Source organism: Temnothorax longispinosus, unplaced genomic scaffold (assembly GCF_030848805.1).
Source record: "Temnothorax longispinosus isolate EJ_2023e unplaced genomic scaffold, Tlon_JGU_v1 HiC_scaffold_49, whole genome shotgun sequence".
Classification (NCBI taxonomy): domain Eukaryota; kingdom Metazoa; phylum Arthropoda; class Insecta; order Hymenoptera; family Formicidae; genus Temnothorax; species Temnothorax longispinosus.
In genome coordinates this window covers 58795-67021 of record NW_027270330.1, presented here as the reverse complement: position 1 = coordinate 67021, position 8227 = coordinate 58795, and the positions used below count along the sequence as shown (strand labels likewise).

The window sequence follows — 8227 nt, the reverse complement described above, 5'->3', positions numbered from 1 at the left end:
TACAAAATTTTAATTCGTCACATTTTCTACTGCTGAGTAGTTACCTTTAAGAAATATTACCGCGGTAATTTAATTCATACATATACACAATTAATTTTTACTGTGGATTTAAAATTACACTAAAACAAAGTTTATACATATAAAACTGAGTGAAACTTTTCTTCAATCAGTATACAGTTTAACCAATCAATATCATCACTATTGTTAAAAAAATCTATTTCATGTTGCTCCTTACATGAAATGTAAAGGCCGGTTTTCACACGCAATGATTGGTGGCGCCAGACCGCGCCAGTCGACTAACGCCAGTAAAAATGCAAGTGTAAACACTTGATACAAACTGGCGCTAGTAATGTGGCGTTTACTGGCGGTTATTGGCCAAAGCATATAACCTCAAATTTGGAGGTTATATGCTTGCTGTCATTTACTGTGTGTTTAATAAATGTTAAATATTTTCCATAGTATACGCCAATCACTGTGTAAATACTTGTGAGTTTGCTAGTCGGTTCTGGCGCCAATGAATGCCAGTCAGTTGGCGCCACTAATCATTGCGTGTGAAAACCGCCTTAAGGAGCAACGAAGTTGCATGGAACCTAAAATACGTTATATGTATACGTATAGGGGAATGGATGGAAAGAGGCAGCCCGGAGAATAGGATGTATATTTGGGAACAAATACAATTTGAATGAATTAGCAGTAAACTGGAAATGGGCAATCCAGGGTTACCTGACCCGGGGGTTACCGATCTCTCTTTCTCGTTACTCCCTTCCTCCTTGTCCGCTGTTCTTCCTCCTTTCGCCCGCTCCATCACTTTCACTCGATCTTGTCTTCTCTATTTCCCTTACTTCTCTTATTTTACTTAGCCGTCATTCGTGCGCCCTTTGTTACACATTGCTATGTCGTCTTACTTTCTTTGCCTTTCCTTCTGCCAATCTTATTCTTTCATTTCTGTTTTACTGAGTATCGTCGATTTGACGACATTTTCGGACGGAAAATTCCGTAGCAACGGAGAAAAACATTTTACTTTGAGTGGCTTTTTTCTACGGGTGCTTTTCTCTTTGTTCGCGCGTACACGAGCTGTTCTGCTTTTCTTTAGGGCTCTTCGTAAACAACTGTGCAATGCATGTAGAACATAGTCGATATCTACTTTACGTACACGCTTCACCGAGAGTTGCTCTTACTCAGAATCCTGGAGAGCTGTTAGTTTGCGTGTGTATTGATTAAGTTTTAAAACATCAGGTTGCTTGGTGTCTCATCAAAGACTAACAATAAGCTATATACATATAATAGATATTTTTGCAGCATTTTTTGCATTATTTAATTAACTGTTACATGTCTCCCATGAAAGTGAGCCTTATAGTATAACTGACATTGATATTATTTTAATTATCTCAAATGTGTCGTCTCTTTATATATATTGTTATCATCTTACATCAGCGTCCAATAATTACTAATTAATAATTGTCGGCATACGATAAATGGGGCAAGCATCAGGAGATCCTATCGAATGCTTTGCAGCCGCGTGTTTCATTTGTGGCAACATATATGTCGTAACAAGTATGATGATTGCAATTCTCGCAAAGTGAGTATCTCGCGAAATAGTCCCACGATACAGAAAGTTGTAGCGTCTCTATGGCTGACATTTTTCTTGGTCTGCATTTCGCGAAGGTATACACCGAGGCACCGTAGATTACGGTGGCAGCCTCGATAGTAACCGCAGGTAGACAGATGCGAAAATGCGCATCGATACGTATTCGCATTACTGGTTTGCCCGAGCAAAACGCATTGCGCGTCGTACCGCCGCGCGCCGCGGGAAATGGCAAAACAAATATAGCGTAATATCGTGCAATATACTGTTTTACTTCGTTCCGCCACGGAAGATATTTGTTCAAATATACTTTACATTTGAAAATGCTATTTTAATAATGGTCCAATTTTGTTCGCCCTTTTCGCGTTCCGCGACGTAAAATTTCGATCGAAATTGACGACGTAAAAGGTACTCAAGAGCAAAGTCTTCAAAAAATAACCATGTCTCACTCAGGAGTAATTGTATTGCGCGCCTCTTCCTCGAGATCATATGGTAGTAGCCCCTACTATGTACCGATGTACCACAGTTTTAAAGTTCTAAAACTTTCCGTTAGGGTTAGCTTCCCGTTCCGTTGGTCATTCTTTTACTTTGTGCCGATTAAGCCACACGCGTGTTTACGAGATTCCGAAGAAAAATAGAAGTAAGGAAAGTTAGAGACAGTTCCTCGAGTTCGGAAGACGGCGAGGAGGTACAGAAAGGAAACTATAGCGACGGTGAGGTAGCGTTCGTCGTTCTCATATGTGTACGGTGTCACTTACATATGTCACATATGTGTACGGTGCGAGGTTATGTGCCGAGTGACGACGAACGACGGCTACACGAAACCGGACCGTTGTCGTCGTGACAATGGTTGACGCTGCACTTCCACAGCGTTTCCGTACGTTCGTGGGGAACAGGTGAAGTGAAGGGAAGCGCGTCGTTGTTGCGAGTAATCGCGAGCACCGCGCGCGAGGCATCCTCTCGTCGTCGCCGTCGCCGCTGTGTCGTGATCATCACGACCATTACGGTCGTGCTCGTGGCTCACCGTCGTCATCCTCGGTGCCAAGGAGGCACCTGACGGTTAGACGAAAGTAACCGAGCGAGACGCAGCAGCAAGATATAAAGGTGTCTATATCGACTATATGTCAACGCAGTAATGCGTAAAGGAAGGTTTCAGGTGTTTTGGTCCAACCAATTCACCTTGAGAATGCAAATTGAGAAACTTCAATTGTGCATAACCTTATTGCGGAATGTCCTACGATAGCCTAACCATCGGGCGGTAGTGACTTCAAAAAGGTAAGACGCATAGGCGAGATTCAGGTGTCTTGGTCCAACCAATTCGCCTTGAGAATGCAAATTGAAAAATTTCAATTGTGCACATAATCTCGCCGCGTAACGTCCTCCCAGCTAGCAAGTTGGGTCGGGGCGGTAGTGATCTTAAAATGGTAAGATGCATAGGCGAGATTCAGGTGTTTTGGTCCAACCAATTCGCCTTGAGAATGCAAATTAAAAATTTTAATTGTGCACATAACCTTGCCACGTAACGTCCTTTCAACCATCAAGCCCGTTCGGAGCGACTTTAAAAATGGGGTAAGATGCATAGGCGAGATTCAGGCGTCTTGGTCCAACCAATTCGACTTGAGAATACAAATTGAATTTTAATTGTGCACAAAACTCACCGCGTAACGTCCTCTCAGCTATCAAGCCTGTTCGGGACTGTACTGACTGTAGCGACTTTAAAAAAGGGATTTAGTCTTGGTCTAACCAATTCGACTTGAAAAGACAAATTGAGGAACTTCAATTGTGCACATATAATACGCATATGCAAAGCCAGGTGTTTTGGTCCAACCAGTTCACCTTGGAAATGTGTGATTGATAAAATTCAATTGCATACATAACCTTTACTCATAACATCTTGTTTCAGAATATCATCAGAAAGGTAAATAATTTCGACCAGACTGCCAATCGACAACTATTGACTAAGGATGGTATCTAAAATTTTTTAGAAATTATTGCGGAAAATATTATCCGTAAATATATTGGTTCAACCAATATATTAAAAAACAATCCGAGTACAACTCGCCTTGAAACTATTAGAAAGACTATTTTTCCTCGAATACGAATATCCTTACAGGCGATATTATGATGCCAATAGGAAAAGTTGTAGTCGTTATTATTTGGAAGGTCTTTCTTACGACAAGGATTTCTTAAGAACTAGTGCGTATCTGTTTCTTAGTACGTTTAGCAGCGATCCTTAAGATGAGGTTTAAAAAGACGCTTGTAAATCTGCTTAGCGTCGAGACGGTAAGAGTCGTGATACGAGGAGTCGCTCTCCTGTTTGATCGTAGATATGTTCAGAGATTGCATTTTGCCTGATAGAATCCTAAAACCAGCGGGTTACAAAGATCTTGTAGTCAGGCGGGAAGACGTCTTTGTAAAAGATCTTCCCTTGGAGGAGCGAAAGGTCCTGCTGAAAAAGTTATTCAGGTGTCTTGGTCCAACTAATTCGCCTTGAAAATGCAAATTAAAAAATTCCTCCGGAAAACTTATGCGGTAATAAATCCACTAAATATAAATTTGGAGGTTAAATCTGTTTTAGACAGCACTATTGTAAGAGGACGAGCGTATGGTTCAAAAACCAAAATTGTGCGGCAATCAATGAAGCACAGAACGACTGCTGCCATTGCTGGAATTGCAAGGGCCTCGAGTTCTAGAAACTCGCGAGGCTGTCTCGCCGAAATCGACAGAGGCCATACGGTCAATCGAAGGCGAGCGAGCAGAAGCAGATGTACAGTCAATAACAGAACTTGTCCTCTCAAAATCACATTACCGGTACGTTACCGGTTGGAAGCCGGAACAAGCGCCTACGAAAAGAAATTAGTTGTAAGTAAGGTTGCCAATAGACTGGCACAGCCTAAATGTCAATGAGACAACTCATATATACGAAAAAACCGCAATAGCCGAGCAGGTAAAGCTACAGATTCGTAACAAATAATACAGCTATCGAGAAAGCAGGCCATTCTGAAGTATCAGCCAGTTTCAAATTAATTATTTCAAGAATTATCTTATTCCCAAACCTAATAAATTTTTTACAGGTTAATCCTTAATCTGAAAAAGCTTTATAAGTTATAGCTTAATAAATAAGTTACCAATATGTTGAGCATCTTAAATAAAAGACAGAAAAAAGGTCAAACAAATTCTGGCTAAAGGATAATTCCTGGCGTCGATTGATTTGAAGGACGCATATTAATTAATTCACATTGCTGATTCAGACAATATAAGTACTTGAGAATTTTGTTGAAGGTGCTCTTTATGAGCTAAAGTACCCGTTTTTGTGCAAAACACGGCTTCGTACACTTAAAAAAAAAAAAAAAAAAAAACTATGAAGCCAATCTCTTACCTAAGAGAATTGGGCTACTTATCCGTTAATTAATTAATTGGATGGCTTTCTTCTTCTAGATGAGACATATACGGTATGTTCGAGAAACATACAAGAAACATGCAGTTTCTGGAATCACTATGATTCATAATGAGTGAGAAAAGGAGAAAAATGAAGCTGGCGACCAGAGATATGGTTCTTGGTTTGATTAGGATACGAGTACCTAAAATTAGTGAACAGCTTATAAATCCGAGGCAATTACACGATATTCCATTCGAGATTTTTGCCAGGTTCATAGGAACCTTAGGTTTATGTTGTGTAGCCTTAAAATTTGGTTGGATACACATGAAGTATTCTGAATAAGAAAAATTGATTGTGTTTCAAAGAAACACGAATTAAAAGAGGTTTTTTGACTGGTGTTTCATTAAAAGTTTTTTCTTTTCAAATTTGCCTTAGAAATACATTTGGATGCGTTACCCTCCGGTTGAGGTGTTCTTTACCAAGCTCAGCGGATTCACGGATATCGGAATGCCATATCAACTATCTTGAGTTCTTATCAGTGTTTTTGGTCTTAAGTAACTCGCAAAAATTCAGAGGACTGAGGGGGATGCAAAGAGAAGGATCTTTGGATCTTTACATTGTATATACGATTCAAGAAGAGCGTCGAGACATCTTGAACCGGAAACGAAGTTTGTGTTATCAAATACGGTTTCTTTTCGACGATAGTACAGAGGTTTTGTAAACCGAACATCAACTTATTTGCATCTCGAACCAATTCCAAATGTTTGCGTCATATCTCGTGGATAAGCGATTGAGAAGCGTTAGTTATTAACGCGTTTACTTATTTCTGGAAACAATTTTAATTTTTACGCAACTTCTCCGTTCGCGACTATACTTAAAAAAAAAAAAAAAAAAAAGTGAAATTGGAAGGTTCGAGAAATATTGAAGTGGCCCCTAAGTGGCCGGTTCGGGCATGAGGCCCAGTGTACTTAATAATCTTGGATTCTGATTCGTTTTATTTAGAACCGAGTAAATATTTTCTGTGGTTCCTTGACAGGAAGTCATATCCTCTCTGGAAGAGGATTATCCTGATTGTCGGGACGCTGCCAAAGAAGCGTCCGAGCTAAGAGACGACAGACATCATGTTTTCTTCACGGATGGAGCTCTTGATTAAAAGGTTTCAAGAAAGTAAAGCCTCTTATGGACGTGTCTGATAGGACGTGTCTGATAGTTGTACATAATAATCTTGGATAAGTCTTATTATTATAAAATCCAGAGGTGGTGGTGATCATAGCACAGAAAGATGTGCGCTGCTCTAATGAGCCAAAGATCTGAGTTCAAGTTTGACCAGAAATCATCGACCTTTATTCGCCACCTCTCAGAAGAACTTATTTAGTGAACAGGTTGCATATATATATAGGTACACCAACAAACGCCTTGGAGGTTAATCTCAAGTTCTGGTCTAAGGTCTATTGCACACAAGATGCGAGAATGAAGATAAGTTAGAAAGCTGCATCCTAGCATGCCACTGGCCAAAATATGATTCTGAGGATCCCAGGATTGTATTGTATTGAATCATGGCGCTGGGGTGATATTAAGTCATAACGGTTGAAAAACTATCTTAATAGTAGTAACGCTGTTTGACAACGTAAGTAGAATTGACACAGATGTGACCAGTGCATATAGCACCCGCCATGCCTCAATTTCGACCGATAAGCGAAGTGACGTCACCATAGACGTTGTTAGAAAGGCGGCAAAGTGGTCGAGAATGTTTTGCAAAGCTTAAAAAAAAAAAAAAAAAACCAATTAGAGCCGGGCGCAGTAAATGGTGCGCAGGATAATTTTAATAATAATTGAAATATATATTATATATAATTAAAATATATAAATATATCGCTAAATCTATCCTTAGTTATACAAATTAAGGATTTAATTGTCCTTGTGTTTAAATCCTTTGGTTAAGTGGATATACGCTAAATGCGATTAAAAATTGTAAATGTATAAAATTTTGTTGTCCCTTTCACGGAATCTCAGGCATAATCTATCTGCCGTAATAACTTTAAACAGCTACCATATGATCTCGAGGAAGAGGCGCGCAATACAATTATATGATTAAACGAACTTACCTGTAAGTGAAGTTCTATCATAATTGTATGAAGCGCCCCTTCCGAAGAGATCGGTCCCACCCAGTATATACCCAATTCTAATATTATTAGAACCCTAGATATTACGGCAGCACTTTAAATAAATGACCAACGGAACGGGAAGCTAACCCTAGCGGAAAGTTTTAGAACTTAAAACTGTGGTACATCGGTACATAGTAGGGGCTACTACCATATGATCTCTTCGGAAGAGGCGCTTCATACAATTATGATAGAACTTCACTTACAGGTAAGTTCGTTTAATCATATAATTATACCTCCTTGACAATCGTGTTCTTAACTGTAAAATCTTTCCTTTCATATTTCAAAGCTGAATACAGTTACGTCACGTTTAAAATAACTTCGTTTAACGTAGTCGGATGATATAATTCCGCGCTTCCTGTTCCGTACGCGCATTGTGTCACGCAACCATTGTTTTTTATTATACACACACCCAAAAAAAAATATTCTATTAACAGAGTGAAATTTCCTGTAATCTCATATTCTAAGCGGAAACTTTTACAGAAAGAGTATTCCTCTGTCAATAAGTGGACTATTCATCCAAAATCTATTACATATTATTCTAACGGGTTTCCTCTTGTATTAAGAGGAATATATGTTTACTTGGAGCTTGGGCTGTACGACGGGACGGGCGGCAGCGCGGGCTCGCGCGGCGATAGTTCGGCTCGCGCCCGCTACGCGGCGCATCGCCAGTATCCTTACTCGTAATTAAGATTTAACATCGACTCTTATATCTAGGGCAGCTCGGGAGGGTTTCTCCAATTTCTCCAGCGTTCGCCAGTCATGCAGAGCGTGTTCACTAGCAGGGCTTCTGACATAACCCTTTTGTTTACGAAGTGTGCTCCTCATCTGGGGCCTTCGTTTAAGCAAATGTATTATAAAAATAGCAAAATTCAAAAATTTGTTTGGTTTGTTAACAATAAAATATATTGATATTAGAATAGCAAGATCGCGTACTATAGACTATAGATGCAAGATGAAATTCCTCTAACTGTAAAAATGCTTGTGCTTAGAATATTTTCCTCTTGATTTTAGAGGATTCCTCTTGAGGCCATAAACAAGAATAAAATCCGCTAAGATTTAGCGGATTCCGCTAAAATTAAAATTATTTTTTTTTGGGTG

The 8227-nt window shown here is 39.5% G+C and overlaps 1 long non-coding RNA gene across 1 annotated transcript; it reads left to right on the top strand.

Moving 5' to 3' along the window:
• Positions 1-2440: 2440 nt before the first annotated feature.
• LOC139824647 (uncharacterized) lies at positions 2441-4906 on the top strand. The gene is made up of 2 exons (XR_011735206.1): positions 2441-2860; positions 3489-4906. It is a non-coding gene; the product is annotated as an uncharacterized lncRNA (long non-coding RNA).
• Positions 4907-8227: the final 3321 nt, after the last annotated feature.